The 24,552-nt window shown below is 41.7% G+C and overlaps 112 pseudogenes; all 112 read right to left on the bottom strand.

Annotated features, from left to right (window-relative positions):
• Positions 1–23: 23 nt before the first annotated feature.
• On the bottom strand, positions 24–142 carry LOC142733686 (5S ribosomal RNA; annotated as a pseudogene).
• Positions 143–209: 67 nt separating this feature from the next.
• LOC142733854 (5S ribosomal RNA) lies at positions 210–328 on the bottom strand (annotated as a pseudogene).
• Positions 329–395: 67 nt separating this feature from the next.
• LOC142733954 (5S ribosomal RNA) lies at positions 396–514 on the bottom strand (annotated as a pseudogene).
• A 253-nt stretch (positions 515–767) lies between these two features.
• On the bottom strand, positions 768–886 carry LOC142733843 (5S ribosomal RNA; annotated as a pseudogene).
• A 67-nt stretch (positions 887–953) lies between these two features.
• On the bottom strand, positions 954–1,072 carry LOC142733935 (5S ribosomal RNA; annotated as a pseudogene).
• A 67-nt stretch (positions 1,073–1,139) lies between these two features.
• LOC142733946 (5S ribosomal RNA) lies at positions 1,140–1,258 on the bottom strand (annotated as a pseudogene).
• A 67-nt stretch (positions 1,259–1,325) lies between these two features.
• LOC142733648 (5S ribosomal RNA) lies at positions 1,326–1,444 on the bottom strand (annotated as a pseudogene).
• Positions 1,445–1,511: 67 nt separating this feature from the next.
• LOC142733763 (5S ribosomal RNA) lies at positions 1,512–1,630 on the bottom strand (annotated as a pseudogene).
• A 67-nt stretch (positions 1,631–1,697) lies between these two features.
• LOC142733830 (5S ribosomal RNA) lies at positions 1,698–1,816 on the bottom strand (annotated as a pseudogene).
• Positions 1,817–1,883: 67 nt separating this feature from the next.
• On the bottom strand, positions 1,884–2,002 carry LOC142733876 (5S ribosomal RNA; annotated as a pseudogene).
• A 67-nt stretch (positions 2,003–2,069) lies between these two features.
• On the bottom strand, positions 2,070–2,188 carry LOC142733698 (5S ribosomal RNA; annotated as a pseudogene).
• Positions 2,189–2,255: 67 nt separating this feature from the next.
• LOC142733907 (5S ribosomal RNA) lies at positions 2,256–2,374 on the bottom strand (annotated as a pseudogene).
• A 67-nt stretch (positions 2,375–2,441) lies between these two features.
• Positions 2,442–2,560, bottom strand: LOC142733894 (5S ribosomal RNA; annotated as a pseudogene).
• A 67-nt stretch (positions 2,561–2,627) lies between these two features.
• On the bottom strand, positions 2,628–2,746 carry LOC142734035 (5S ribosomal RNA; annotated as a pseudogene).
• Positions 2,747–2,999: 253 nt separating this feature from the next.
• On the bottom strand, positions 3,000–3,118 carry LOC142734038 (5S ribosomal RNA; annotated as a pseudogene).
• A 67-nt stretch (positions 3,119–3,185) lies between these two features.
• On the bottom strand, positions 3,186–3,304 carry LOC142733662 (5S ribosomal RNA; annotated as a pseudogene).
• Positions 3,305–3,557: 253 nt separating this feature from the next.
• On the bottom strand, positions 3,558–3,676 carry LOC142733750 (5S ribosomal RNA; annotated as a pseudogene).
• Positions 3,677–3,743: 67 nt separating this feature from the next.
• LOC142734197 (5S ribosomal RNA) lies at positions 3,744–3,862 on the bottom strand (annotated as a pseudogene).
• A 253-nt stretch (positions 3,863–4,115) lies between these two features.
• LOC142733787 (5S ribosomal RNA) lies at positions 4,116–4,234 on the bottom strand (annotated as a pseudogene).
• Positions 4,235–4,487: 253 nt separating this feature from the next.
• LOC142733943 (5S ribosomal RNA) lies at positions 4,488–4,606 on the bottom strand (annotated as a pseudogene).
• A 67-nt stretch (positions 4,607–4,673) lies between these two features.
• On the bottom strand, positions 4,674–4,792 carry LOC142734018 (5S ribosomal RNA; annotated as a pseudogene).
• Positions 4,793–4,859: 67 nt separating this feature from the next.
• Positions 4,860–4,978, bottom strand: LOC142733614 (5S ribosomal RNA; annotated as a pseudogene).
• A 67-nt stretch (positions 4,979–5,045) lies between these two features.
• LOC142734127 (5S ribosomal RNA) lies at positions 5,046–5,164 on the bottom strand (annotated as a pseudogene).
• A 67-nt stretch (positions 5,165–5,231) lies between these two features.
• LOC142734026 (5S ribosomal RNA) lies at positions 5,232–5,350 on the bottom strand (annotated as a pseudogene).
• Positions 5,351–5,417: 67 nt separating this feature from the next.
• LOC142734126 (5S ribosomal RNA) lies at positions 5,418–5,536 on the bottom strand (annotated as a pseudogene).
• A 67-nt stretch (positions 5,537–5,603) lies between these two features.
• LOC142733754 (5S ribosomal RNA) lies at positions 5,604–5,722 on the bottom strand (annotated as a pseudogene).
• Positions 5,723–5,975: 253 nt separating this feature from the next.
• On the bottom strand, positions 5,976–6,094 carry LOC142734180 (5S ribosomal RNA; annotated as a pseudogene).
• Positions 6,095–6,161: 67 nt separating this feature from the next.
• Positions 6,162–6,280, bottom strand: LOC142733850 (5S ribosomal RNA; annotated as a pseudogene).
• Positions 6,281–6,347: 67 nt separating this feature from the next.
• LOC142734015 (5S ribosomal RNA) lies at positions 6,348–6,466 on the bottom strand (annotated as a pseudogene).
• Positions 6,467–6,533: 67 nt separating this feature from the next.
• On the bottom strand, positions 6,534–6,652 carry LOC142733903 (5S ribosomal RNA; annotated as a pseudogene).
• A 67-nt stretch (positions 6,653–6,719) lies between these two features.
• LOC142734084 (5S ribosomal RNA) lies at positions 6,720–6,838 on the bottom strand (annotated as a pseudogene).
• A 67-nt stretch (positions 6,839–6,905) lies between these two features.
• On the bottom strand, positions 6,906–7,024 carry LOC142733882 (5S ribosomal RNA; annotated as a pseudogene).
• A 67-nt stretch (positions 7,025–7,091) lies between these two features.
• On the bottom strand, positions 7,092–7,210 carry LOC142734113 (5S ribosomal RNA; annotated as a pseudogene).
• A 67-nt stretch (positions 7,211–7,277) lies between these two features.
• Positions 7,278–7,396, bottom strand: LOC142734025 (5S ribosomal RNA; annotated as a pseudogene).
• Positions 7,397–7,463: 67 nt separating this feature from the next.
• On the bottom strand, positions 7,464–7,582 carry LOC142733641 (5S ribosomal RNA; annotated as a pseudogene).
• A 67-nt stretch (positions 7,583–7,649) lies between these two features.
• Positions 7,650–7,768, bottom strand: LOC142733753 (5S ribosomal RNA; annotated as a pseudogene).
• Positions 7,769–8,021: 253 nt separating this feature from the next.
• LOC142734179 (5S ribosomal RNA) lies at positions 8,022–8,140 on the bottom strand (annotated as a pseudogene).
• Positions 8,141–8,207: 67 nt separating this feature from the next.
• Positions 8,208–8,326, bottom strand: LOC142733849 (5S ribosomal RNA; annotated as a pseudogene).
• A 67-nt stretch (positions 8,327–8,393) lies between these two features.
• Positions 8,394–8,512, bottom strand: LOC142734016 (5S ribosomal RNA; annotated as a pseudogene).
• Positions 8,513–8,579: 67 nt separating this feature from the next.
• Positions 8,580–8,698, bottom strand: LOC142733902 (5S ribosomal RNA; annotated as a pseudogene).
• A 67-nt stretch (positions 8,699–8,765) lies between these two features.
• On the bottom strand, positions 8,766–8,884 carry LOC142734083 (5S ribosomal RNA; annotated as a pseudogene).
• Positions 8,885–8,951: 67 nt separating this feature from the next.
• LOC142734125 (5S ribosomal RNA) lies at positions 8,952–9,070 on the bottom strand (annotated as a pseudogene).
• Positions 9,071–9,137: 67 nt separating this feature from the next.
• Positions 9,138–9,256, bottom strand: LOC142733760 (5S ribosomal RNA; annotated as a pseudogene).
• Positions 9,257–9,323: 67 nt separating this feature from the next.
• On the bottom strand, positions 9,324–9,442 carry LOC142734058 (5S ribosomal RNA; annotated as a pseudogene).
• A 67-nt stretch (positions 9,443–9,509) lies between these two features.
• Positions 9,510–9,628, bottom strand: LOC142734057 (5S ribosomal RNA; annotated as a pseudogene).
• Positions 9,629–9,695: 67 nt separating this feature from the next.
• Positions 9,696–9,814, bottom strand: LOC142733896 (5S ribosomal RNA; annotated as a pseudogene).
• A 67-nt stretch (positions 9,815–9,881) lies between these two features.
• Positions 9,882–10,000, bottom strand: LOC142734112 (5S ribosomal RNA; annotated as a pseudogene).
• A 67-nt stretch (positions 10,001–10,067) lies between these two features.
• Positions 10,068–10,186, bottom strand: LOC142734185 (5S ribosomal RNA; annotated as a pseudogene).
• A 67-nt stretch (positions 10,187–10,253) lies between these two features.
• Positions 10,254–10,372, bottom strand: LOC142733643 (5S ribosomal RNA; annotated as a pseudogene).
• A 67-nt stretch (positions 10,373–10,439) lies between these two features.
• Positions 10,440–10,558, bottom strand: LOC142733959 (5S ribosomal RNA; annotated as a pseudogene).
• Positions 10,559–10,625: 67 nt separating this feature from the next.
• On the bottom strand, positions 10,626–10,744 carry LOC142733617 (5S ribosomal RNA; annotated as a pseudogene).
• A 67-nt stretch (positions 10,745–10,811) lies between these two features.
• LOC142733759 (5S ribosomal RNA) lies at positions 10,812–10,930 on the bottom strand (annotated as a pseudogene).
• Positions 10,931–10,997: 67 nt separating this feature from the next.
• LOC142734124 (5S ribosomal RNA) lies at positions 10,998–11,116 on the bottom strand (annotated as a pseudogene).
• Positions 11,117–11,369: 253 nt separating this feature from the next.
• Positions 11,370–11,488, bottom strand: LOC142734222 (5S ribosomal RNA; annotated as a pseudogene).
• Positions 11,489–11,555: 67 nt separating this feature from the next.
• LOC142734108 (5S ribosomal RNA) lies at positions 11,556–11,674 on the bottom strand (annotated as a pseudogene).
• Positions 11,675–11,741: 67 nt separating this feature from the next.
• Positions 11,742–11,860, bottom strand: LOC142733861 (5S ribosomal RNA; annotated as a pseudogene).
• A 67-nt stretch (positions 11,861–11,927) lies between these two features.
• Positions 11,928–12,046, bottom strand: LOC142734173 (5S ribosomal RNA; annotated as a pseudogene).
• A 67-nt stretch (positions 12,047–12,113) lies between these two features.
• On the bottom strand, positions 12,114–12,232 carry LOC142733637 (5S ribosomal RNA; annotated as a pseudogene).
• A 253-nt stretch (positions 12,233–12,485) lies between these two features.
• Positions 12,486–12,604, bottom strand: LOC142734155 (5S ribosomal RNA; annotated as a pseudogene).
• Positions 12,605–12,671: 67 nt separating this feature from the next.
• Positions 12,672–12,790, bottom strand: LOC142734082 (5S ribosomal RNA; annotated as a pseudogene).
• A 67-nt stretch (positions 12,791–12,857) lies between these two features.
• LOC142734111 (5S ribosomal RNA) lies at positions 12,858–12,976 on the bottom strand (annotated as a pseudogene).
• A 67-nt stretch (positions 12,977–13,043) lies between these two features.
• LOC142733748 (5S ribosomal RNA) lies at positions 13,044–13,162 on the bottom strand (annotated as a pseudogene).
• A 67-nt stretch (positions 13,163–13,229) lies between these two features.
• LOC142734056 (5S ribosomal RNA) lies at positions 13,230–13,348 on the bottom strand (annotated as a pseudogene).
• A 67-nt stretch (positions 13,349–13,415) lies between these two features.
• Positions 13,416–13,534, bottom strand: LOC142734053 (5S ribosomal RNA; annotated as a pseudogene).
• A 67-nt stretch (positions 13,535–13,601) lies between these two features.
• Positions 13,602–13,720, bottom strand: LOC142733895 (5S ribosomal RNA; annotated as a pseudogene).
• Positions 13,721–13,787: 67 nt separating this feature from the next.
• On the bottom strand, positions 13,788–13,906 carry LOC142734123 (5S ribosomal RNA; annotated as a pseudogene).
• Positions 13,907–13,973: 67 nt separating this feature from the next.
• Positions 13,974–14,092, bottom strand: LOC142734184 (5S ribosomal RNA; annotated as a pseudogene).
• A 67-nt stretch (positions 14,093–14,159) lies between these two features.
• On the bottom strand, positions 14,160–14,278 carry LOC142733642 (5S ribosomal RNA; annotated as a pseudogene).
• Positions 14,279–14,345: 67 nt separating this feature from the next.
• On the bottom strand, positions 14,346–14,464 carry LOC142733958 (5S ribosomal RNA; annotated as a pseudogene).
• A 67-nt stretch (positions 14,465–14,531) lies between these two features.
• Positions 14,532–14,650, bottom strand: LOC142733616 (5S ribosomal RNA; annotated as a pseudogene).
• A 67-nt stretch (positions 14,651–14,717) lies between these two features.
• Positions 14,718–14,836, bottom strand: LOC142733758 (5S ribosomal RNA; annotated as a pseudogene).
• A 67-nt stretch (positions 14,837–14,903) lies between these two features.
• Positions 14,904–15,022, bottom strand: LOC142734122 (5S ribosomal RNA; annotated as a pseudogene).
• Positions 15,023–15,275: 253 nt separating this feature from the next.
• On the bottom strand, positions 15,276–15,394 carry LOC142734221 (5S ribosomal RNA; annotated as a pseudogene).
• A 67-nt stretch (positions 15,395–15,461) lies between these two features.
• LOC142734107 (5S ribosomal RNA) lies at positions 15,462–15,580 on the bottom strand (annotated as a pseudogene).
• Positions 15,581–15,647: 67 nt separating this feature from the next.
• LOC142733860 (5S ribosomal RNA) lies at positions 15,648–15,766 on the bottom strand (annotated as a pseudogene).
• Positions 15,767–15,833: 67 nt separating this feature from the next.
• Positions 15,834–15,952, bottom strand: LOC142734172 (5S ribosomal RNA; annotated as a pseudogene).
• Positions 15,953–16,019: 67 nt separating this feature from the next.
• Positions 16,020–16,138, bottom strand: LOC142733640 (5S ribosomal RNA; annotated as a pseudogene).
• Positions 16,139–16,391: 253 nt separating this feature from the next.
• On the bottom strand, positions 16,392–16,510 carry LOC142734153 (5S ribosomal RNA; annotated as a pseudogene).
• A 67-nt stretch (positions 16,511–16,577) lies between these two features.
• On the bottom strand, positions 16,578–16,696 carry LOC142734007 (5S ribosomal RNA; annotated as a pseudogene).
• A 253-nt stretch (positions 16,697–16,949) lies between these two features.
• Positions 16,950–17,068, bottom strand: LOC142733974 (5S ribosomal RNA; annotated as a pseudogene).
• Positions 17,069–17,320: 252 nt separating this feature from the next.
• On the bottom strand, positions 17,321–17,439 carry LOC142734071 (5S ribosomal RNA; annotated as a pseudogene).
• Positions 17,440–17,506: 67 nt separating this feature from the next.
• LOC142734109 (5S ribosomal RNA) lies at positions 17,507–17,625 on the bottom strand (annotated as a pseudogene).
• A 67-nt stretch (positions 17,626–17,692) lies between these two features.
• LOC142733706 (5S ribosomal RNA) lies at positions 17,693–17,811 on the bottom strand (annotated as a pseudogene).
• A 66-nt stretch (positions 17,812–17,877) lies between these two features.
• On the bottom strand, positions 17,878–17,996 carry LOC142734141 (5S ribosomal RNA; annotated as a pseudogene).
• Positions 17,997–18,063: 67 nt separating this feature from the next.
• Positions 18,064–18,182, bottom strand: LOC142733926 (5S ribosomal RNA; annotated as a pseudogene).
• A 67-nt stretch (positions 18,183–18,249) lies between these two features.
• Positions 18,250–18,368, bottom strand: LOC142733870 (5S ribosomal RNA; annotated as a pseudogene).
• A 67-nt stretch (positions 18,369–18,435) lies between these two features.
• Positions 18,436–18,554, bottom strand: LOC142733970 (5S ribosomal RNA; annotated as a pseudogene).
• A 67-nt stretch (positions 18,555–18,621) lies between these two features.
• LOC142733994 (5S ribosomal RNA) lies at positions 18,622–18,740 on the bottom strand (annotated as a pseudogene).
• A 253-nt stretch (positions 18,741–18,993) lies between these two features.
• LOC142733673 (5S ribosomal RNA) lies at positions 18,994–19,111 on the bottom strand (annotated as a pseudogene).
• Positions 19,112–19,178: 67 nt separating this feature from the next.
• LOC142734177 (5S ribosomal RNA) lies at positions 19,179–19,297 on the bottom strand (annotated as a pseudogene).
• Positions 19,298–19,364: 67 nt separating this feature from the next.
• On the bottom strand, positions 19,365–19,483 carry LOC142733952 (5S ribosomal RNA; annotated as a pseudogene).
• A 67-nt stretch (positions 19,484–19,550) lies between these two features.
• On the bottom strand, positions 19,551–19,669 carry LOC142733858 (5S ribosomal RNA; annotated as a pseudogene).
• A 67-nt stretch (positions 19,670–19,736) lies between these two features.
• Positions 19,737–19,855, bottom strand: LOC142734069 (5S ribosomal RNA; annotated as a pseudogene).
• Positions 19,856–19,922: 67 nt separating this feature from the next.
• LOC142733962 (5S ribosomal RNA) lies at positions 19,923–20,041 on the bottom strand (annotated as a pseudogene).
• A 67-nt stretch (positions 20,042–20,108) lies between these two features.
• LOC142734215 (5S ribosomal RNA) lies at positions 20,109–20,227 on the bottom strand (annotated as a pseudogene).
• A 67-nt stretch (positions 20,228–20,294) lies between these two features.
• LOC142733672 (5S ribosomal RNA) lies at positions 20,295–20,412 on the bottom strand (annotated as a pseudogene).
• A 67-nt stretch (positions 20,413–20,479) lies between these two features.
• Positions 20,480–20,598, bottom strand: LOC142734039 (5S ribosomal RNA; annotated as a pseudogene).
• A 67-nt stretch (positions 20,599–20,665) lies between these two features.
• On the bottom strand, positions 20,666–20,784 carry LOC142734100 (5S ribosomal RNA; annotated as a pseudogene).
• A 67-nt stretch (positions 20,785–20,851) lies between these two features.
• LOC142733920 (5S ribosomal RNA) lies at positions 20,852–20,970 on the bottom strand (annotated as a pseudogene).
• A 67-nt stretch (positions 20,971–21,037) lies between these two features.
• On the bottom strand, positions 21,038–21,156 carry LOC142734045 (5S ribosomal RNA; annotated as a pseudogene).
• A 67-nt stretch (positions 21,157–21,223) lies between these two features.
• LOC142733660 (5S ribosomal RNA) lies at positions 21,224–21,342 on the bottom strand (annotated as a pseudogene).
• A 253-nt stretch (positions 21,343–21,595) lies between these two features.
• LOC142734161 (5S ribosomal RNA) lies at positions 21,596–21,714 on the bottom strand (annotated as a pseudogene).
• Positions 21,715–22,152: 438 nt separating this feature from the next.
• LOC142733771 (5S ribosomal RNA) lies at positions 22,153–22,271 on the bottom strand (annotated as a pseudogene).
• Positions 22,272–22,338: 67 nt separating this feature from the next.
• LOC142734229 (5S ribosomal RNA) lies at positions 22,339–22,457 on the bottom strand (annotated as a pseudogene).
• Positions 22,458–22,524: 67 nt separating this feature from the next.
• On the bottom strand, positions 22,525–22,643 carry LOC142733928 (5S ribosomal RNA; annotated as a pseudogene).
• A 67-nt stretch (positions 22,644–22,710) lies between these two features.
• On the bottom strand, positions 22,711–22,829 carry LOC142733658 (5S ribosomal RNA; annotated as a pseudogene).
• A 438-nt stretch (positions 22,830–23,267) lies between these two features.
• On the bottom strand, positions 23,268–23,386 carry LOC142733663 (5S ribosomal RNA; annotated as a pseudogene).
• Positions 23,387–23,453: 67 nt separating this feature from the next.
• On the bottom strand, positions 23,454–23,572 carry LOC142734211 (5S ribosomal RNA; annotated as a pseudogene).
• Positions 23,573–23,639: 67 nt separating this feature from the next.
• On the bottom strand, positions 23,640–23,758 carry LOC142733986 (5S ribosomal RNA; annotated as a pseudogene).
• Positions 23,759–23,825: 67 nt separating this feature from the next.
• LOC142734170 (5S ribosomal RNA) lies at positions 23,826–23,944 on the bottom strand (annotated as a pseudogene).
• Positions 23,945–24,011: 67 nt separating this feature from the next.
• LOC142733639 (5S ribosomal RNA) lies at positions 24,012–24,130 on the bottom strand (annotated as a pseudogene).
• A 253-nt stretch (positions 24,131–24,383) lies between these two features.
• On the bottom strand, positions 24,384–24,502 carry LOC142734120 (5S ribosomal RNA; annotated as a pseudogene).
• Positions 24,503–24,552: the final 50 nt, after the last annotated feature.

The raw sequence follows: 24,552 nt of genomic DNA, 5'->3' as shown, positions 1-24,552 counted from the left end.
AAAATCTAAACGACATAATAAAAAGTCAACCACACTACGGATTCCCAGACAGTCTCCCACACTAGTACTAGCGAGGCCTTAAGCTGTGTAACTTCTGCGTTCCGACCAGAGCAGGCACATTCAGCTTAGAATGGCCATTGACGTTAAATGCTTTAATCCATAGTCCTATTTAATCTATTGTGAAACAAAATCTAAACGACATAATAAAAAGTCAACCACACCACGGATTCCCAGACAGTCTCCCACACTGGTACTAGCGAGGCCTTAAGCTGTGTAACTTCTGCGATCTGACGAGAGCAGGCACATTCAGCTTAGAATGGCCATCGACATTAAATGCTTTAATCCATAGTACTTTTTAATCGATTGTGAAACAAAATCTAAACGACATAATAAAAAGTCAACCGCACCACGGATTCCCAGACAGTCTCCCACACTGGTACTAGCGAGGCCTTAAGCTGTGTAGCTTCTGCGATCTGACGAGAGCAGGCACATTGAGCTTAGAATGGCCATTGACATTAAATGCTTTAATCCATAGTCCTTTTTAATCGATTGTGAAACAAAATCTAAACGACATAATAAAAAGTCAACCACACTACGGATTCCCAGACAGTCTCCCACACTGGTACTAGCGAGGACTTAAACTGTGTAACGTCTGCGATCTGACGAGAGCAGGCACATTCAGCTTAGAATGGCCATTGACGTTAAATCCTTTAATCCATAGTCCTATTTAATCTATTGTGAAACAAAATCTAAACGACATAATAAAAAGTCAACCGCACCACAGATTCCCAGACAGTCTCCCACACTGGTACTAGCGAGGCCTTAAGCTGTGTAACTTCTGCGATCTGACGAGAGCAGGCACATTCAGCTTAGAATGGCCATTAACATTAAAAGCCTTAATCCATAGTCCTATTTAATCTATTGTGAAACAAAATCTAAACAACATAGTAAAAAGTCAACCGCACCACGGATTCACAGACAGTCTCCCACACTGGTACTAGCGAGGCCTTAAGCTGTGTAACTTCTGCGATCTGACGAGAGCAGGGACATTCAGCTTAGAATGGCCATTGACATTAAATGCTTTAATCCATAGTCCTTTTTAATCGATTGTGAAACAAAATCTAAACGACATAATAAAAATTCAACCGCACCACGGATTCCCAGACAGTCTCCCACACTGGTACTAGCGAGGCCTTAAGCTGTGTAACTTCTGCGATCTGACGAGAGCAGGGACATTCAGCTTAGAATGGCCATTGACATTAAATGCTTTATTCCATAGTCCTTTTTAATCGATTGTGAAACAAAATCTAAACGACATAATAAAAATTCAACCGCACCACGGATTCCCAGACAGTCTCCCACACTGGTACTAGCGAGGACTTAAGCTGTGTAACGTCTGCGATCTGACGAGAGCAGGCACATTCAGCTTAGAATGGCCATTGACGTTAAATCCTTTAATCCATAGTCCTATTTAATCTATTGTGAAACAAAATCTAAACGACATAATAAAAAGTCAACCGCACCACGGATTCCCAGACAGTCTCCCACACTGGTACTAGCAAGGCCTTAAGCTGTGTAACTTCTGCGATCTGACGAGAGCAGGCACATTCAGCTTAGAATGGCCATTGACATTAAAAGCCTTAATCCATAGTCCTATTTAATCTATTGTGAAACAAAATCTAAACAACATAGTAAAAAGTCAACCGCACCACGGATTCCCAGACAGTCTCCCACACTGGTACTAGCGAGGCCTTAAGCTGTGTAATTTCTGCGATCTGACGAGAGCAGGGACATTCAGCTTAGAATTGCCATTGACATTAAATGCTTTAATCCATAGTCCTTTTTAATCGATTGTGAAACAAAATCTAAACGACATAATAAAAATTCAACCGCACCACGGATTCCCAGACAGTCTCCCACACTGGTACTAGCGAGGCCTTAAGCTGTGTAACTTCTGCGATCTGACGAGAGCAGGCACATTCAGCTTAGAATGGCCATTGACATTAAATGCTTTAATCCATAGTCCTTTTTAATCGATTGTGAAACAAAATCTAAACGACATAATAAAAAGTCAACCGCACCACGGATTCCCAGACAGTCTCCCACACTGGTACTAGCGAGGCCTTAAGCTGTGTAACTTCTGCGTTCTGACGAGAGCAGGCACATTCAGCTTAGAATGGCCATTGACGTTAAATGCTTTAATCCATAGTCCTATTTAATCTATTGTGAAACAAAATCTAAACGACATAATAAAAAGTCAACCGCACCACGGATTCCCAGACAGTCTCCCACACTGGTACTAGCGAGGCCTTAAGCTGTGTAACTTCTGCGATCTGACGAGAGCAGGCACATTCAGCTTAGAATGGCCATTGACATTAAATGCTTTAATCCATAGTCCTTTTTAATCGATTGTGAAACAAAATCTAAACGACATAATAAAAAGTCAACCGCACCACGGATTCCCAGACAGTCTCCCACACTGGTACTAGCGAGGCCTTAAGCTGTGTAACTTCTGCGATCTGACGAGAGCAGGCACATTCAGCTTAGAATGGCCATTGACATTAAATGCTTTAATCCATAGTCCTTTTTAATCGATTGTGAAACAAAATCTAAACGACATAATAAAAAGTCAACCGCACCACGGATTCACAGACAGTCTCCCACACTGGTACTAGCGAGGCCTTTAGCTGTGTAACTTCTGCGATCTGACGAGAGCAGGGACATTCAGCTTAGAATGGCCATTGACATTAAACGCTTTAATCCATAGTCCTTTTTAATCGATTGTGAAACAAAATCTAAACGACATAATAAAAATTCAACCACACCACGGATTCCCAGACAGTCTCCCACACTGGTACTAGCGAGGCCTTAAGCTGTGTAACTTCTGCGATTTGATGAGAGCTGGCACATTCAGATTAGAATTGCCATTGACGTTAAATGCTTTAATCCATAGTCCTATTTAATCTATTGTGAAACAAAATCTAAACGACATAATAAAAAGTCAACCGCACCACGGATTCCCAGACAGTCTGCCACACTGGTACTAGCGAGGCCTTAAGCTGTGTAACTTCTGCGATCTGACGAGAGCAGGCAAATTCAGCTTAGAATGGCCATTGACGTTAAAAGCCTTAATCCATGGTCCTATTTAATCTATTGTGAAATAAAATCTAAACAACATAATAAAAAGACAACCACACCACGGATTCCGAGACAGTCTCCCACACTGGTACTAGCAAGGCCTTAAGCTGTGTAACTTCTGCGATCTGACGAGAGCAGGGACATTCAGCTTAGAATGGCCATTGACATTAAATGCTTTAATCCATAGTCCTTTTTAATCGATTGTGAAACAAAATCTAAACGACATAATAAAAATTCAACAGCACCACGGATTCCCAGACAGTCTCCCACACTGGTACTAGCGAGGCGTTAAGGTGTGTAACTTCTGCGATCTAACGAGAGCAGGCACATTCAGCTTAGAATGGCCATTGTCATTAAATGCTTTAATCCATAGTCCTTTTTAATCGATTGTGAAACAAAATCTAAACGACATAATAAAAAGTCAACCACACCACGAATTCCCAGACAGTCTCCCACACTGGTACTAGCGAGGCCTTAAGCTGTGTAACTTCTGCGATCTGACGAGAGCAGGCACATTCAGCTTAGAATGGCCATTGACATTAAAAGCTTTAATCCATAGTCCTATTTAATCTATTGTGAAACAAAATCTAAACAACATAATAAAAAGTCAACCGCACCACGGATTCCCAGACAGGCTCCCACACTGGTACTAGCGAGTCCTTAAGCTGTGTAACTTCTGCGATCTGACGAGAGCAGGCACATTCAGCTTAGAATGGCCATTGACGTTAAATGCTTTAATCCATAGTCCTATTTAATCTATTGTGAAACAAAATCTAAACGACTTAATAAAAAGTCAACCGCAACACGGATTCCCAGACAGTCTCCCACACTGGTACTAGCGAGGCGTTAAGCTGTGTAACTTCTGCGATCTAACGAGAGCAGGCACATTCAGCTTAGAATGGCCATTGACATTAAATGCTTTAATCCATAGTCCTTTTTAATCGATTGTGAAACAAAATCTAAACGACATAATAAAATGTCAACCGCACCACGGATTCCCAGACAGTCTCCCACACTGGTACTAGCGAGGCCTTAAGCTGTGTAACTTCTGCGATCTGACGAGAGCAGGCACATTCAGCTTAGAATGGCCATTAACATTAAAAGCCTTAATCCATAGTCCTATTTAATCTATTGTGAAACAAAATCTAAACGACATAATAAAAAGGCAACCGCACCACGGATTCCCAGACAGTCTCCCACACTGGTACTAGCGAGGCGTTAAGCTGTGTAACTTCTGCGATCTAACAAGAGCAGGGACATTCAGCTTAGAATGACCATTGACATTAAAGGATTTAATCCATAGTCCTTTTTAATCGATTGTGAAACAAAATCTAAACGACACAATAAAAATTCAACCGCACCACGGATTCCCAGACAGTCTCCCACACTGGTACTAGCGAGGCCTTAAGCTGTGTAACTTCTGCGATCTGACGAGAGCAGGGACATTCAGCTTAGAATGGCCATTGACGTTAAATGCTTTAATCCATAGTCCTTTTTAATCGATTGTGAAACAAAATCTAAACGACATAATAAAAAGTCAACCGCACCACGGATTCCCAGACAGTCTCCCACACTGGTACTAGCGAGTCCTTAAGCTGTGTAACTTCTGCGATCTGACGAGAGCAGGCACATTCAGCTTAGAATGGCCATTGACGTTAAATGCTTTAATCCATAGTCCTATTTAATCTATTGTGAAACAAAATCTAAACGACTTAATAAAAAGTCAACAGCACCACGGATTCCCAGACAGTCTCCCACACTGGTACTAGCGAGGCCTTAAGCTGTGTAACTTCTGCGATCTGACGAGAGCAGGCACATTCAGCTTAGAATGGCCATTGACATTAAATCCTTTAATCCATAGTCCTATTTAATCTATTGTGAAACAAAATCTAAACGACTTAATAAAAAGTCAACCGCACCACGGATTCCCAGACAGTCTCCCACACTGGTACTAGCGAGGCGTTAAGCTGTGTAACTTCTGCGATCTAACGAGAGCAGGCACATTCAGCTTAGAATGGCCATTGACATTAAATGCTTTAATCCATAGTCCTTTTTAATCGATTGTGAAACAAAATCTAAACGACACAATAAAAATTCAACCGCACCACGGGTTCCCAGACAGTCTCCCACACTGGTACTAGCAAGGCCTTAAGCTGTGTAACTTCTGCGATCTGACGAGAGCAGGCACATTCAGCTTAGAATGGCCATTGACATTAAATCCTTTAATCCATAGTCCTATTTAATCTATTGTGAAACAAAATCTAAACGACTTAATAAAAAGTCAACCGCACCACGGATTCCCAGACAGTCTCCCACACTGGTACTAGCGAGGCGTTAAGCTGTGTAACTTCTGCGATCTAACGAGAGCAGGCACATTCAGCTTAGAATGGCCATTGACATTAAATGCTTTAATCCATAGTCCTTTTTAATCGATTGTGAAACAAAATCTAAACGACATAATAAAAAGTCAACCGCACCACGGATTCCCAGACAGTCTCCCACACTGGTACTAGCGAGGCCTTAAGCTGTGTAACTTCTGCGATCTGACGAGAGCAGGCACATTCAGCTTAGAATGGCCATTAACATTAAAAGCCTTAATCCATAGTCCTATTTAATCTATTGTGAAACAAAATCTAAACGACATAATAAAAAGTCAACCGCACCACGGATTCCCAGACAGTCTCCCACACTGGTACTAGCGAGGCGTTAAGCTGTGTAACTTCTGCGATCTAACAAGAGCAGGGACATTCAGCTTAGAATGACCATTGACATTAAAGGATTTAATCCATAGTCCTTTTTAATCGATTGTGAAACAAAATCTAAACGACACAATAAAAATTCAACCGCACCACGGATTCCCAGACAGTCTCCCACACTGGTACTAGCGAGGCCTTAAGCTGTGTAACTTCTGCGTTCTGACCAGAGCAGGGACATTCAGCTTAGAATGGCCATTGACGTTAAATGCTTTAATCCATAGTCCTATTTAATCTATTGTGAAACAAAATCTAAACGACATAATCAAAAGTCAACCACACCACGGATTCCCAGACAGTCTCCCACACTGGTACTAGCGAGGCCTTAAGCTGTGTAACTTCTGCGATCTGACGAGAGCAGGGACATTCAGCTTAGAATGGCCATTGACATTAAATGCTTTAATCCATAGTCCTTTTTAATCGATTGTGAAACAAAATCTAAACGACATAATAAAAAGTCAACCGCACCACGGATTCCCAGACAGTCTCCCACACTGGTACTAGCGAGTCCTTAAGCTGTGTAACTTCTGCGATCTGACGAGAGCAGGCACATTCAGCTTAGAATGGCCATTGACGTTAAATGCTTTAATCCATAGTCCTATTTAATCTATTGTGAAACAAAATCTAAACGACTTAATAAAAAGTCAACCGCACCACGGATTCCCAGACAGTCGCCCACACTGGTACTAGCGAGGCCATAAGCTGTGTAACTTCTGCGATCTGACGAGAGCAGGCACATTCAGCTTAGAATGGCCATTGACATTAAATGCTTTAATCCATAGTCCTTTTTAATCGATTGTGAAACAAAATCTAAACGACATAATAAAAAGTCAACCGTACCATGGATTCCCAGACAGTCTCCCACACTGGTACTAGCGAGGCCTTAAGCTGTGTAACTTCTGCGATCTGACGAGAGCAGGCACATTCAGCTTAGAATGGCCATTGACATTAAATCCTTTAATCAATAGTCCTATTTAATCTATTGTGAAACAAAATCTAAACGACATAATAAAAAGTCAACCGCACCACGGATTCCCAGACAGTCTCCCACACTGGTACTAGCGAGGCCTTAAGCTGTGTAACTTCTGCGATCTGACGAGAGCAGGCACATTCAGCTTAGAATGGCCATTGACATTAAATCCTTTAATCCATAGTCCTATTTAATCTATTGTGAAACAAAATCTAAACGACTTAATAAAAAGTCAACCGCACCACGGATTCCCAGACAGTCTCCCACACTGGTACTAGCGAGGCGTTAAGCTGTGTAACTTCTGCGATCTAACGAGAGCAGGCACATTCAGCTTAGAATGGCCATTGACATTAAATGCTTTAATCCATAGTCCTTTTTAATCGATTGTGAAACAAAATCTAAACGACACAATAAAAATTCAACCGCACCACGGGTTCCCAGACAGTCTCCCACACTGGTACTAGCAAGGCCTTAAGCTGTGTAACTTCTGCGATCTGACGAGAGCAGGCACATTCAGCTTAGAATGGCCATTGACATTAAATCCTTTAATCCATAGTCCTATTTAATCTATTGTGAAACAAAATCTAAACGACTTAATAAAAAGTCAACCGCACCACGGATTCCCAGACAGTCTCCCACACTGGTACTAGCGAGGCGTTAAGCTGTGTAACTTCTGCGACCTAACGAGAGCAGGCACATTCAGCTTAGAATGGCCATTGACATTAAATGCTTTAATCCATAGTCCTTTTTAATCGATTGTGAAACAAAATCTAAACGACATAATAAAAAGTCAACCGCACCACGGATTCCCAGACAGTCTCCCACACTGGTACTAGCGAGGCCTTAAGCTGTGTAACTTCTGCGATCTGACGAGAGCAGGCACATTCAGCTTAGAATGGCCATTAACATTAAAAGCCTTAATCCATAGTCCTATTTAATCTATTGTGAAACAAAATCTAAACGACATAATAAAAAGTCAACCGCACCACGGATTCCCAGACAGTCTCCCACACTGGTACTAGCGAGGCGTTAAGCTGTGTAACTTCTGCGATCTAACAAGAGCAGGGACATTCAGCTTAGAATGACCATTGACATTAAAGGATTTAATCCATAGTCCTTTTTAATCGATTGTGAAACAAAATCTAAACGACACAATAAAAATTCAACCGCACCACGGATTCCCAGACAGTCTCCCACACTGGTACTAGCGAGGCCTTAAGCTGTGTAACTTCTGCGTTCTGACCAGAGCAGGGACATTCAGCTTAGAATGGCCATTGACGTTAAATGCTTTAATCCATAGTCCTATTTAATCTATTGTGAAACAAAATCTAAACGACATAATCAAAAGTCAACCACACCACGGATTCCCAGACAGTCTCCCACACTGGTACTAGCGAGGCCTTAAGCTGTGTAACTTCTGCGATCTGACGAGAGCAGGGACATTCAGCTTAGAATGGCCATTGACATTAAATGCTTTAATCCATAGTCCTTTTTAATCGATTGTGAAACAAAATCTAAACGACATAATAAAAAGTCAACCGCACCACGGATTCCCAGACAGTCTCCCACACTGGTACTAGCGAGTCCTTAAGCTGTGTAACTTCTGCGATCTGACGAGAGCAGGCACATTCAGCTTAGAATGGCCATTGACGTTAAATGCTTTAATCCATAGTCCTATTTAATCTATTGTGAAACAAAATCTAAACGACTTAATAAAAAGTCAACCGCACCACGGATTCCCAGACAGTCGCCCACACTGGTACTAGCGAGGCCATAAGCTGTGTAACTTCTGCGATCTGACGAGAGCAGGCACATTCAGCTTAGAATGGCCATTGACATTAAATGCTTTAATCCATAGTCCTTTTTAATCGATTGTGAAACAAAATCTAAACGACATAATAAAAAGTCAACCGTACCATGGATTCCCAGACAGTCTCCCACACTGGTACTAGCGAGGCCTTAAGCTGTGTAACTTCTGCGATCTGACGAGAGCAGGCACATTCAGCTTAGAATGGCCATTGACATTAAATCCTTTAATCAATAGTCCTATTTAATCTATTGTGAAACAAAATCTAAACGACATAATAAAAAGTCAACCGCACCACGGATTCCCAGACAGTCTCCCACACTGGTACTAGCGAGGCGTTAAGCTGTGTAACTTCTGCGATCTAACGAGAGCAGGCACATTCAGCTTAGAATGGCCATTGACATTAAATGCTTTAATCCATAGTCCTTTTTAATCGATTGTGAAACAAAATCTAAACGACATAATAAAAAGTCAACCGCACCACGGATTCCCAGACAGTCTCCCACACTGGTACTAGCGAGGCCTAAAGCTGTGTAACTTCTGCGATCTGACGAGAGCAGGCACTTTCAGCTTAGAATGGCCATTGACAATAAATGCTTTAATCCATAGTCCTTTTTAATCGATTGTGAAACAAAATCTAAACGACATAATAAAAAGTCAACCGCACCATGGATTCCCAGACAGTCTCCCACACTGGTACTAGCGAGGCCTTAAGCTGTGTAACTTCTGCGATCTGACGAGAGCAGGGACATTCAGCTTAGAATGACCATTGACATTAAAGGATTTAATCCATAGTCCTTTTTAATCTATTGTGAAACAAAATCTAAACGACTTAATAAAAAGTCAACCGCACCATGGATTCCCAGACAGTCTCCCACACTGGTACTAGCGAGGCCTTAAGCTGTGTAACTTCTGCGATCTGACGAGAGCAGGGACATTCAGCTTAGAATGACCATTGACATTAAAGGAGTTAATCCATAGTCCTTTTTAATCGATTGTGAAACAAAATCTAAACGACTTAATAAAAAGTCAACCGCACCACGGATTCCCAGACAGTCTCCCACACTGGTACTAGCGAGGACTTAAGCTGTGTAACTTCTGCGATCTGACGAGAGCAGGCACATTCAGCTTAGAATGGCCATTGACGTTAAATCCTTTAATCCATAGTCCTATTTAATCTATTGTGAAACAAAATCTAAACGACATAATAAAAAGTCAACCGCACCACGGATTCCCAGACAGTCTCCCACACTGGTACTAGCGAGGCGTTAAGCTGTGTAACTTCTGCGATCTAACGAGAGCAGGCACATTCAGCTTAGAATGGCCATTGACATTAAATGCTTTAATCCATAGTCCTTTTTAATCGATTGTGAAACAAAATCTAAACGACATAATAAAAAGTCAACCGCACCACGGATTCACAGACAGTCTCCCACACTGGTATTAGCGAGGCCTTAAGCTGTGTAACTTCTGCGATCTGACGAGAGCAGGGACATTCAGCTTAGAATGGCCATTGACATTAAACGCTTTAATCCATAGTCCTTTTTAATCGATTGTGAAACAAAATCTAAACGACATAATAAATATTCAACCGCACCACGGATTCCCAGACAGTCTCCCACACTGGTACTAGCGAGGCCTTAAGCTGTGTAACTTCTGCGATCTGACGAGAGCATGCACATTCAGCTTAGAATTGCCATTGACGTTAAATGCTTTAATCCATAGTCCTATTTAATCGATTGTGAAACAAAATCTAAACAACATAATAAAAAGGCAACTGCACCACGGATTCCCAGACAGTCTCCCACACTGGTACTAGCGAGGCCTTAAGCTGTGTAACTTCTGCGATCTGACGAGAGCAGGCACACTCAGCTTAGAATGGCCATTGACATTAAAAGCCTTAATCCATAGTCCTATTTAATCTATTGTGAAACAAAATCTAAACAACATAATAAAAAGTCAACCGCACCACGGATTCCCAGACAGTCTCCCACACTCGTACTAGCGAGGCCTTAAGCTGTGTAACTTCTGCGATTTGACGAGAGCAGGGACATTCAGCTTAGAATGGCCATTGACATTAAATTCTTTAATCCATAGTCCTTTTTAATCGATTGTGAAACAAAATCTAAACGACATAATAAAAAGTCAACTGCACCACGGATTCCCAGACAGTCTCCCACACTGGTACTAGCGAGGCCTTAAGCTGTGTAACTTCTGCGATCTGACGAGAGCAGGCACATTCAGCTTAGAATAGCCATTGACGTTAAATGCTTTAATCCATAGTCCTATTTAATCTATTGTGAAACAAAATTTAAACGACATAATAAAAAGTCAACCGCACCACGGATTCCCAGACAGTCTCCCACACTGGTACTAGCGAGGCGTTAAGCTGTGTAACTTCTGCGATCTAACGAGAGCAGGCACATTCAGCTTAGAATGGCCATTGACATTAAATGCTTTAATCCATAGTCCTTTTTAATCGATTGTGAAACAAAATCTAAACGACATAATAAAAAGTAAACCGCACTACGGATTCCCAGACAGTCTCCCACACTGGTACTAGCGAGGCCTTAAGCTGTGTAACTTCTGCGATCTGACGAGAGTAGGCACACTCAGCTTAGAATGGCCATTGACATTAAAAGCCTTAATCCATAGTCCTATTTAATCTATTGTGAAACAAAATCTAAACAACATAATAAAAAGGCAACCGCACCACGGATTCCCAGACAGTCTCCCACACTCGTACAAGCGAGGCCTTAAGCTGTGTAACTTCTGCGATCTGACGAGAGCAGGGACATTCAGCTTAGAATGGCCATTGACATTAAATGCTTTAATCCATAGTCCTTTTTAATCGATTGTGAAACAAAATCTAAACGACATAATAAAAATTCAACTGCACCACGTATTCCCAGACAGTCTCCCACACTGGTACTAGCGAGGCATTAAGCTGTGTAACTTCTGCGTTCTGACGAGAGCAGGCACATTCAGCTTAGAATGGCCATTGACGTTAAATGCTTTAATCCATAGTCCTTTTTAATCGATTGTGAAACAAAATCTAAACGACATAATAAAAATTCAACCGCACCACGGATTCCCAGACAGTCTCCCACACTGGTACTAGTGAGGCCTTAAGCTGTGTAACTTCTGCGATCTGACGAGAGCAGGGGCATTCAGCTTAGAATGGCCATTGACATTAAATGCTTTAATCCATAGTCCTTTTTAATCGATTGTGAAACAAAATCTAAACGACATAATAAAAATTCAACCGCACCACGGATTCCCAGACAGTCTCCCACACTGGTACTAGCGAGGGCTTAAGCTGTGTAACTTCTGCGATCTGACGAGAGCAGGCACATTCAGCTTAGAATGGCCATTGACGGTAAATGCTTTAATCCATAGTCCTATTTAATCTATTGTGAAACAAAATCTAAACGACATAATAAAAAGTCAACCGCACCACGGATTCCCAGACAGTCTCCCACACTGGTACTAGCGAGGCGTTAAGCTATGTAACTTCTGCGATCTAACGAGAGCAGGCACATTCAGCTTAGAATGGCCATTGACATTAAATGCTTTAATCCATAGTCCTTTTTAATCGATTGTGAAACAAAATCTAAACGACATAATAAGAAGTCAACCCCACCACGGATTCACAGACAGTCTCCCACATTGGTACTAGCGAGGCCTTAAGCTGTGTAACTTCTGCGATCTGACGAGAGCAGGCACACTCAGCTTAGAATGGCCATTGACATTAAAAGCCTTAATCCATAGTCCTATTTAATCTATTGTGAAACAAAATCTAAACAACATAATAAAAAGTCAACCGCACCACGGATTCCCAGACAGTCTCCCACACTCGTACTAGCGAGGCCTTAAGCTGTGTAACTTCTGCGATCTGACGAGAGCAGGGACATTCAGTTTAGAATGGCCATTGACATTAAATTCTTTAATCCATAGTCCTTTTTAATCGATTGTGAAACAAAATCTAAACGACATAATAAAAAGTCAACCGTACCATGGATTCCCAGACAGTCTCCCACACTGGTACTAGCGAGGCCTTAAGCTGTGTAACTTCTGCGATCTGACGAGAGCAGGCACATTCAGCTTAGAATGGCCATTGACATTAAATCCTTTAATCAATAGTCCTATTTAATCTATTGTGAAACAAAATCTAAACGACATAATAAAAAGTCAACCGCACCACGGATTCCCAGACAGTCTCCCACACTGGTACTAGCGAGGCGTTAAGCTGTGTAACTTCTGCGATCTAACGAGAGCAGGCACATTCAGCTTAGAATGGCCATTGACATTAAATGCTTTAATCCATAGTCCTTTTTAATCGATTGTGAAACAAAATCTAAACGACATAATAAAAAGTCAACCGCACCACGGATTCCCAGACAGTCTCCCACACTGGTACTAGCGAGGCCTAAAGCTGTGTAACTTCTGCGATCTGACGAGAGCAGGCACTTTCAGCTTAGAATGGCCATTGACAATAAATGCTTTAATCCATAGTCCTTTTTAATCGATTGTGAAACAAAATCTAAACGACATAATAAAAAGTCAACCGCACCATGGATTCCCAGACAGTCTCCCACACTGGTACTAGCGAGGCCTTAAGCTGTGTAACTTCTGCGATCTGACGAGAGCAGGGACATTCAGCTTAGAATGACCATTGACATTAAAGGATTTAATCCATAGTCCTTTTTAATCTATTGTGAAACAAAATCTAAACGACTTAATAAAAAGTCAACCGCACCATGGATTCCCAGACAGTCTCCCACACTGGTACTAGCGAGGCCTTAAGCTGTGTAACTTCTGCGATCTGACGAGAGCAGGGACATTCAGCTTAGAATGACCATTGACATTAAAGGAGTTAATCCATAGTCCTTTTTAATCGATTGTGAAACAAAATCTAAACGACTTAATAAAAAGTCAACCGCACCACGGATTCCCAGACAGTCTCCCACACTGGTACTAGCGAGGACTTAAGCTGTGTAACTTCTGCGATCTGACGAGAGCAGGCACATTCAGCTTAGAATGGCCATTGACGTTAAATCCTTTAATCCATAGTCCTATTTAATCTATTGTGAAACAAAATCTAAACGACATAATAAAAAGTCAACCGCACCACGGATTCCCAGACAGTCTCCCACACTGGTACTAGCGAGGCGTTAAGCTGTGTAACTTCTGCGATCTAACGAGAGCAGGCACATTCAGCTTAGAATGGCCATTGACATTAAATGCTTTAATCCATAGTCCTTTTTAATCGATTGTGAAACAAAATCTAAACGACATAATAAAAAGTCAACCGCACCACGGATTCACAGACAGTCTCCCACACTGGTATTAGCGAGGCCTTAAGCTGTGTAACTTCTGCGATCTGACGAGAGCAGGGACATTCAGCTTAGAATGGCCATTGACATTAAACGCTTTAATCCATAGTCCTTTTTAATCGATTGTGAAACAAAATCTAAACGACATAATAAATATTCAACCGCACCACGGATTCCCAGACAGTCTCCCACACTGGTACTAGCGAGGCCTTAAGCTGTGTAACTTCTGCGATCTGACGAGAGCATGCACATTCAGCTTAGAATTGCCATTGACGTTAAATGCTTTAATCCATAGTCCTATTTAATCGATTGTGAAACAAAATCTAAACAACATAATAAAAAGGCAACTGCACCACGGATTCCCAGACAGTCTCCCACACTGGTACTAGCGAGGCCTTAAGCTGTGTAACTTCTGCGATCTGACGAGAGCAGGCACACTCAGCTTAGAATGGCCATTGACATTAAAAGCCTTAATCCATAGTCCTATTTAATCTATTGTGAAACAAAATCTAAACAACATAATAAAAAGTCAACCGCACCACGGATTCCCAGACAGTCTCCCACACTCGTACTAGCGAGGCCTTAAGCTGTGTAACTTCTGCGATTTGACGAGAGCAGGGACATTCAGCTTAGAATGGCCATTGACATTAAATTCTTTAATCCATAGTCCTTTTTAATCGATTGTGAAACAAAATCTAAACGACATAATAAAAAGTCAACTGCACCACGGATTCCCAGACAGTCTCCCACACTGGTACTAGCGAGGCCTTAAGCTGTGTAACTTCTGCGATCTGACGAGAGCAGGCACATTCAGCTTAGAATAGCCATTGACGTTAAATGCTTTAATCCATAGTCCTATTTAATCTATTGTGAAACAAAATTTAAACGACATAATAAAAAGTCAACCGCACCACGGATTCCCAGACAGTCTCCCACACTGGTACTAGCGAGGCGTTAAGCTGTGTAACTTCTGCGATCTAACGAGAGCAGGCACATTCAGCTTAGAATGGCCATTGACATTAAATGCTTTAATCCATAGTCCTTTTTAATCGATTGTGAAACAAAATCTAAACGACATAATAAAAAGTAAACCGCACTACGGATTCCCAGACAGTCTCCCACACTGGTACTAGCGAGGCCTTAAGCTGTGTAACTTCTGCGATCTGACGAGAGTAGGCACACTCAGCTTAGAATGGCCATTGACATTAAAAGCCTTAATCCATAGTCCTATTTAATCTATTGTGAAACAAAATCTAAACAACATAATAAAAAGGCAACCGCACCACGGATTCCCAGACAGTCTCCCACACTCGTACAAGCGAGGCCTTAAGCTGTGTAACTTCTGCGATCTGACGAGAGCAGGGACATTCAGCTTAGAATGGCCATTGACATTAAATGCTTTAATCCATAGTCCTTTTTAATCGATTGTGAAACAAAATCTAAACGACATAATAAAAATTCAACTGCACCACGTATTCCCAGACAGTCTCCCACACTGGTACTAGCGAGGCATTAAGCTGTGTAACTTCTGCGTTCTGACGAGAGCAGGCACATTCAGCTTAGAATGGCCATTGACGTTAAATGCTTTAATCCATAGTCCTTTTTAATCGATTGTGAAACAAAATCTAAACGACATAATAAAAATTCAACCGCACCACGGATTCCCAGACAGTCTCCCACACTGGTACTAGTGAGGCCTTAAGCTGTGTAACTTCTGCGATCTGACGAGAGCAGGGGCATTCAGCTTAGAATGGCCATTGACATTAAATGCTTTAATCCATAGTCCTTTTTAATCGATTGTGAAACAAAATCTAAACGACATAATAAAAATTCAACCGCACCACGGATTCCCAGACAGTCTCCCACACTGGTACTAGCGAGGGCTTAAGCTGTGTAACTTCTGCGATCTGACGAGAGCAGGCACATTCAGCTTAGAATGGCCATTGACGGTAAATGCTTTAATCCATAGTCCTATTTAATCTATTGTGAAACAAAATCTAAACGACATAATAAAAAGTCAACCGCACCACGGATTCCCAGACAGTCTCCCACACTGGTACTAGCGAGGCGTTAAGCTATGTAACTTCTGCGATCTAACGAGAGCAGGCACATTCAGCTTAGAATGGCCATTGACATTAAATGCTTTAATCCATAGTCCTTTTTAATCGATTGTGAAACAAAATCTAAACGACATAATAAGAAGTCAACCCCACCACGGATTCACAGACAGTCTCCCACATTGGTACTAGCGAGGCCTTAAGCTGTGTAACTTCTGCGATCTGACGAGAGCAGGCACACTCAGCTTAGAATGGCCATTGACATTAAAAGCCTTAATCCATAGTCCTATTTAATCTATTGTGAAACAAAATCTAAACAACATAATAAAAAGTCAACCGCACCACGGATTCCCAGACAGTCTCCCACACTCGTACTAGCGAGGCCTTAAGCTGTGTAACTTCTGCGATCTGACGAGAGCAGGGACATTCAGTTTAGAATGGCCATTGACATTAAATTCTTTAATCCATAGTCCTTTTTAATCGATTGTGAAACAAAATCTAAACGACATAATAAAAAGTTAACTGCACCACGGATTCCCAGACAGTCTCCCACACTGGTACTAGCGAGGCCTTAAGCTGTGTAACTTCTGCGATCTGACGAGAGCAGGCACATTCAGCTTAGAATTGCCATTGACGTTAAATGCTTTAATCCATAGTCCTATTTAATCTATTGTGAAACAAAATCTAAACAACATAATAAAAAGTCAACCGCACCACGGATTCCCAGACAGTCTCCCACACTGGTACTAGCGAGGCGTTAAACTGTGCAACTTCTGCGATCTAACGAGAGCAGGCACATTCAGCTTAGAATGGCCATTGACATTAAATGCTTTAATCCATAGTCCTTTTTAATCGATTGTGAAACAAAATCTAAACTACATAATAAAAAGTAAACCGCACCACGGATTCCCAGACAGTATCCCACACTGGTACTAGCGAGGCCTTAAGCTGTGTAACTTCTGCGATCTGACGAGAGCAGGCACATTCAGCTTAGAATGGCCATTGACATTAAAGCCTTAATCCATAGTCCTATTTAATCTACTGTGAAACAAAATCTAAACAACATAATAAAAAGTCAACCGCACCACGGATTCCCAGACAGTCTCCCACACTGGTACTAGCAAGGCATTAATCTGTGTAACTTCTGCGATCTAACGAGAGCAGGCACATTCAGCTTAGAATGGCCATTGACATTAAATGCTTTAATCCATAGTCCTTTTTAATCGATTGTGAAACAAAATCTAAACGACATAATAAAAAGTAAACCGCACCACGGATTCCCAGACAGTCTCCCACACTGGTACTAGCGAGGCCTTAAGCTGTGTAACTTCTGCAATCTGACGAGAGCAGGCACATTCAGCTTAGAATGGCCATTGACGTTAAATGCTTTAATCCATAGTCCTATTTAATCTATTGTGAAACAAAATCTAAACGACATAATAAAAAGTCAACCGCACCACGGATTCCCAGACAGTCTCCCACACTGGTACTAGCGAGGCGTTAAGCTGTGTAACTTCTGCGATCTAACGAGAGCAGGCACATTCAGCTTAGAATGGCCATTGACATTAAATGCTTTAATCCATAGTCCTTTTTAATCGATTGTGAAACAAAATCTAAACGACATAATAAAAAGTCAACCGCACCACGAATTCCCAGACAGTCTCCCACACTGGTACTAGCGAGGCCTTAAGCTGTGTAACTTCTGCGATCTGACGAGAGCAGGGACATTCAGCTTAGAATGGCCATTGACATTAAAGCCTTAATCCATAGTCCTATTTAATCTACTGTGAAACAAAATCTAAACAACATAATAAAAAGTCAACCACACCACGGATTCCCAGACAGTCTCCCACACTGGTACTAGCGAGGCCTTAAGCTGTGTAACTTCTGCGATCTGACGAGAGTAGGCACATTCAGCTTAGAATGGCCATTGACGTTAAATGCTTTAATCCATAGTCCTATTTAATCTATTGTGAAACAAAATCTAAACGACATAATAAAAAGTCAACCGCACCACGGATTCCCAGACAGTCTCCCACCCTGGTACTAGCGAGGCCTTAAGCTGTGTAACTTCTGCGATCTGACGAGAGCAGGCACATTCAGCTTAGAATGGCCATTGACATTAAATGCTTTAATCCATAGTCCTTTTTAATCGATTGTGAAACAAAATCTAAACGACATAATAAAAAGTCAACCGCACCACGGATTCCCAGACAGTCTCCCACACTGGTACTAGCGAGGCCTTAAGCTGTGTAACTTCTGCGATCTGACGAGAGCAGGCACATTCAGCTTAGAATGGCCATTGACATTAAATGCTTTAATCCATAGTCCTTTTTAATCGATTGTGAAACAAAATCTAAACGACATAATAAAAAGGCAAGCGCACCACGGATTCCCAGACAGTCTCCCACACTGGTACTAGCGAGGCCTTAAGCTGTGTAACTTCTGCGTTCTGACGAGAGCAGGCACATTCAGCTTAGAATGGCCATTGACATTAAATGCTTTAATTCATAGTCCTTTTTAATCGATTGTGAAACAAAATCTAAACGACATAATAAAAAGTCAACCGCACCACGGATTCCCAGACAGTCTCCCACACTGGTACTAGTGAGGCCTTAAGCTGTGTAACTTCTGCGAACTGACGAGAGCAGGGACATTCAGCTTAGAATGGCCATTGACATTAAATGCTTTAATCCATAGTCCTTTTTAATCGATTGTGAAACAAAATCGAAACAACATAATAAAAAGTCAACTGCACCACGGATTCCCAGACAGTCTCCCACACTGGTACTAGCGAGGCCTTAGGCTGTGTAACTTCTGCGATCTGACGAGCGCAGGGGCATTCAGCTTATATTGGCCATTGACATTAAATGCTTTAATCCATAGTCCTTTTTAATCGATTGTGAAACAAAATCTAAACGACATAATAAAAATTCAACGCACCACGGATTCCCAGACAGTCTCCCACACTGGTACTAGCGAGGCCTTAAGCTGTGTAACTTCTGCGATCTAACGAGAGCAGGCACACTCAGCTTAGAATGGCCATTGACATTAAAAGCCTTAATCCATAGTCCTATTTAATCTATTGTGAAACAAAATCTAAACAACATAATAAAAAGTCAACCGCACCACGGATTCCCAGACAGTCTCCCACACTCGTACTAGCAAGGCCTTAAGCTGTGTAACTTCTGCAATCTGACGAGAGCAGGGACATTCAGCTTAGAATGGCCGTTGACATTAAATTCTTTAATCCATAGTCCTTTTTAATCAATTGTGAAACAAAATCTAAACGACATAATAAAAAGTCAACTGCACCACGGATTCCCAGACAGTCTCCCACACTGGTACTAGCGAGGGCTTAAGCTGTGTAACTTCTGCGATCTGACGAGAGCAGGCACATTCAGCTTAGAATGGCCATTGACATTAAATGCTTTAATCCATAGTCCTTTTTAATCGATTGTGAAACAAAATCTAAACGACATAATAAAAAGTCAACCGCACCACGGATTCCCAGACAGTCTCCCACACTGGTACTAGCGAGGCCTTAAGCTGTGTAACTTCTGCGATCTGACGAGAGCAGGCACATTCAGCTTAGAATGGCCATTGACATTAAATGCTTTAATCCATAGTCCTTTTTAATCGATTGTGAAACAAAATTTAAACGACATAATAAAAAGGCAAGCGCACCACGGATTCCCAGACAGTCTCCCACACTGGTACTAGCGAGGCCTTAAGCTGTGTAACTTCTGCGTTCTGACGAGAGCAGGCACATTCAGCTTAGAATGGCCATTGGCGTTAAATGCTTTAATCCATAGTCCTATTTAATCTATTGTGAAACAAAATCTAAACGACATAATAAAAAGTCAACCGCACCACAGATTCCCAGACAGTCTCCCACACTGGTACTAGCGAGGCCTTAAGCTGTGTAACTTCTACGATCTGACGAGAGCAGGCACATTCAGCTTAGAATGGCCATTGACATTAAATGCTTTAATTCATAGTCCTTTTTAATCGATTGTGAAACAAAATCGAAACAACATAATAAAAAGTCAACCGCACCACGGATTCCCAGACAGTCTCCCACACTGGTACTAGCGAGGCCTTAGGCTGTGTAACTTCTGCGATCTGACGAGAGAAGGGGCATTCAGCTTAGAATGGCCATTGACATTAAATGCTTTAATCCATAGTCCTATTTAATCGATTGTGACACAAAATCTAAACGACATAATAAAAATTCAACGCACCACGGATTCCCAGACAGTCTCCCACACTGGTACTAGCGAGGCCTTAAGCTGTGTAACTTCTGCGATCTAACGAGAGCAGGCACACTCAGCTTAGAATGGCCATTGACATTAAAAGCCTTAATCCATAGTCCTATTTAATCTATTGTGAAACAAAATCTAAACAACATAATAAAAAGTCAACCGCACCACGGATTCCCAGACAGTCTCCCACACTCGTACTAGCAAGGCCTTAAGCTGTGTAACTTCTGCGATCTGACGAGAGCAGGGACATTCAGCTTAGAATGGCCATTGACATTAAATTCTTTAATCCATAGTCCTTTTTAATCAATTGTGAAACAAAATCTAAACGACATAATAAAAAGTCAACTGCACCACGGATTCCCAGACAGTCTCCCACACTGGTACTAGCGAGGGCTTAAGCTGTGTAACTTCTGCGATCTGACGAGAGCAGGCACATTCAGCTTAGAATTGCCATTGACGTTAAATGCTTTAATCCATAGTCCTATTTAATCTATTGTGAAACAAAATCTAAACGACATAATAAAAAGTCAACCGCACCACGGATTCCCAGACAGTCTCCCACACTCGTACTAGCGAGGCCTTAAGCTGTGTAACTTCTGCGATCTAACGAGAGCAGGCACATTCAGCTTAGAATGGCCATTGACATTAAATGCTTTAATCCATAGTCCTTTTTAATCGATTGTGAAACAAAATCTAAACGACATAATAAAAATTCAACCGCACCACGTATTCCCAGACAGTCTCCCACACTGGTACTAGCGAGGCCTTAAGCTGTGTAACTTCTGCGATCTGACGAGAGCAGGCACATTTAGCTTAGAATGGCCATTGACATCAAAAGCCTTAATCCATAGTCCTATTTAATCTATTGTGAAACAAAATCTAAACAACATAATAAAAAGTCAACCGCACCACGGATTCCCAGACAGTCTCCCACACTCGTACAATCGAGGCCTTAAGCTGTGTAACTTCTGCGATCTGACGAGAGCAGTGACATTCAGCTTAGAATGGCCATTGACATTAAATGCTTTAATCCATAGTCCTTTTTAATCGATTGTGAAACAAAATCTAAACGACATAATAAAAATTCAACCGCACCACGTATTCCCAGACAGTCTCCCACACTGGTACTAGCGAGGCATTAAGCTGTGTAACTTCTGCGATCTGACGAGAGCAGTGACATTCAGCTTAGAATGGCCATTGACGTTAAATGCGTTAATCCATAGTCCTATTTAATCTATTGTGAAACAAAATCTAAACGACATAATAAAAAGTCAACCGCACCACGGATTCCCAGACAGTCTCCCACACTGGAACTAGCGAGGCCTTAAGCTGTGTAACTTCTGCAATCTGACGAGAGCAGGCACATTCAGCTTAGAATGGCCATTGACGTTAAATGCTTTAATCCATAGTCCTATTTAATCTATTGTGAAACAAAATCTAAACGACATAATAAAAAGTCAACCACACCACGGATTCCCAGACAGTCTCCCACACTAGTACTAGCGAGTCGTTAAGCTGTGTAACTTCTGCGATCTAACGAGAGCAGGCACATTCAGCTTAGAATGGCCATTGACATTAAATGCTTTAATCCATAGTCCTTTTTAATCGATTGTGAAACAAAATCTAAACGACATAATAAAAAGTCAACCGCACCACGAATTCCCAGACAGTCTCCCACACTGGTATTAGCGAGGCTTTAAGCTGTGTAACTTCTGCGATCTGACGAGAGCAGGGAGATTCAGCTTAGAATGGCCATTAACACTAAAGCCTTAATCCATAGTCCTATTTAATCTACTGTGAAGCAAAATCTAAACAACATAATAAAAAGTCAACCACACCACGGATTCCCAGACAGTCTCCCACACTGGTACTAGCGAGGCCTTAAGCTGTGTAACTTCTGCGATCTGACGAGAGCAGGCACATTCAGCTTAGAATGGCCATTGACGTTAAATGCTTTAATCCATAGTCCTATTTAATCTATTGTGAAACAAAATCTAAACGACATAATAAAATTTCAACTGCACCACGGATTCCCAGACAGTCTCCCACACCGGTACTAGCGAGGCCTTAAGCTGTGTAACTTCTGCAATCTAACGAGAGCAGGCACATTCAGCTTAGAATGGCCATTGACATTAAATGCTTTAATCCATAGTCCTTTTTAATCGATTGTGAAACAAAATCTAAACGACATAATAAAATGTCAACCGCACCACGGATTCCCAGACAGTCTCCCACACTGGTACTAGCGAGGCCTTAAGCTGTGTAACTTCTGCGATCTGACGAGAGCAGGCACATTTAGCTTAGAATGGCCATTGACATTAAAAGCCTTAATCCATAGTCCTATTTAATCTATTGTGAAACAAAATCTAAACAACATAATAAAAAGTCAACCGCACCACGGATTCCCAGACAGTCTCCCACACTGGTACTAGCGAGGCCTTAAGCTGTGTAACTTCTGCGATCTGACGAGAGCAGGCACATTCAGCTTAGAATGGCCATTGACATTAAATGCTTTAATCCATAGTCCTTTTTAATCGATTGTGAAACAAAATCGAAACGACATAATAAAAATTCAACGCACCACGGATTCCCAGACAGTCTCCCACACTGGTACTAGCGAGGCCTTAAGCTGTGTAACTTCTGCGATCTGACGAGAGCAGGCACATTCAGCTTAGAATGGTGATTGACGGTAAATGCTTTAATCCATAGTCCTATTTAATCTATTGTGAAACAAAATCTAAACGACATAATAAAAAGTCAACCGCACCACGGATTCCCAGACAGTCTCCCACACTGGTACTAGCGAGGCGTTAAGCTATGTAACTTCTGCGATCTAACAAGAGCAGGCACATTCAGCTTAGAATGGCCATTGACATTAAATGCTTTAATCCATAGTCCTTTTTAATCGATTGTGAAACAAAATCTAAACGACATAATAAGAAGTCAACCGCACCACGGATTCACAGACAGTCTCCCACACTGGTACTAGCGAGGCCTTAAGCTGTGTAACTTCTGCGATTTGACGAGAGCAGGCACACTCAGCTTAGAATGGCCATTGACTTTAAAAGCCTTAATCCATAGTCCTATTTAATCGATTGTGAAACAAAATCTAAACGACATAATAAAAATTCAACCGCACCACGGATTCCCAGACAGTCTCCCACACTGGTACTAGTGAGGCCTTAGGCTGTGTAACTTCTGCGATCTGACGAGAGCAGGGACATTCAGCTTAGAATGGCCATTGACATTAAATGCTTTAATCCATAGTCCTTTTTAATCGATTGTGAAACAAAATCGAAACAACATAATAAAAAGTCAACCGCTCCACGGATTCCCAGACAGTCTCCCACACTGGTACTAGCGAGGCCTTAGGCTGTGTAACTTCTGCGATCTGACGAGAGCAGGGGCATTCAGCTTAGAATGGCCATTGACATTAAATGCTTTAATCCATAGTCCTTTTTAATCGATTGTGAAACAAAATCTAAACGACATAATAAAAATTCAACCGCACCACGGATTCCCAGACAGTCTCCCACACTGGTACTAGCGAGGGCTTAAGCTGTGTAACTTCTGCGATCTGACGAGAGCAGGCACATTCAGCTTAGAATGGCCATTGACGGTAAATGCTTTAATCCATAGTCCTATTTAATCTATTGTGAAACAAAATCTAAACGACATAATAAAAAGTCAACCGCACCACGGATTCCCAGACAGTCTCCCACACTGGTACTAGCGAGGCGTTAAGCTATGTAACTTCTGCGATCTAACGAGAGCAGGCACATTCAGCTTAGAATGGCCATTGACATTAAATTCTTTAATCCATAGTCCTTTTTAATCGATTGTGAAACAAAATCTAAACGACATAATAAAAAGTTAACTGCACCACGGATTCCCAGACAGTCTCCCACACTGGTACTAGCGAGGCATTAAGCTGTGTAACTTCTGCGATCTGACGAGAGCAGGCACATTCAGCTTAGAATTGCCATTGACGTTAAATGCTTTAATCCATAGTCCTATTTAATCTATTGTGAAACAAAATCTAAACAACATAATAAAAAGTCAACCGCACCACGGATTCCCAGACAGTCTCCCACACTGGTACTAGCGAGGCGTTAAGCTGTGTAACTTCTGCGATCTAACGAGAGCAGGCACATTCAGCTTAGAATGGCCATTGACATTAAATGCTTTAATCCATAGTCCTTTTTAATCGATTGTGAAACAAAATC

The sequence above is a fragment of the Rhinoderma darwinii genome, unplaced genomic scaffold (assembly GCF_050947455.1).
Source record: "Rhinoderma darwinii isolate aRhiDar2 unplaced genomic scaffold, aRhiDar2.hap1 Scaffold_967, whole genome shotgun sequence".
NCBI classification, from domain to species: Eukaryota; Metazoa; Chordata; class Amphibia; order Anura; family Rhinodermatidae; genus Rhinoderma; species Rhinoderma darwinii.
Note: the sequence above shows the minus strand (reverse complement) of the source record. Positions and strands in the feature narration are given on the sequence as shown.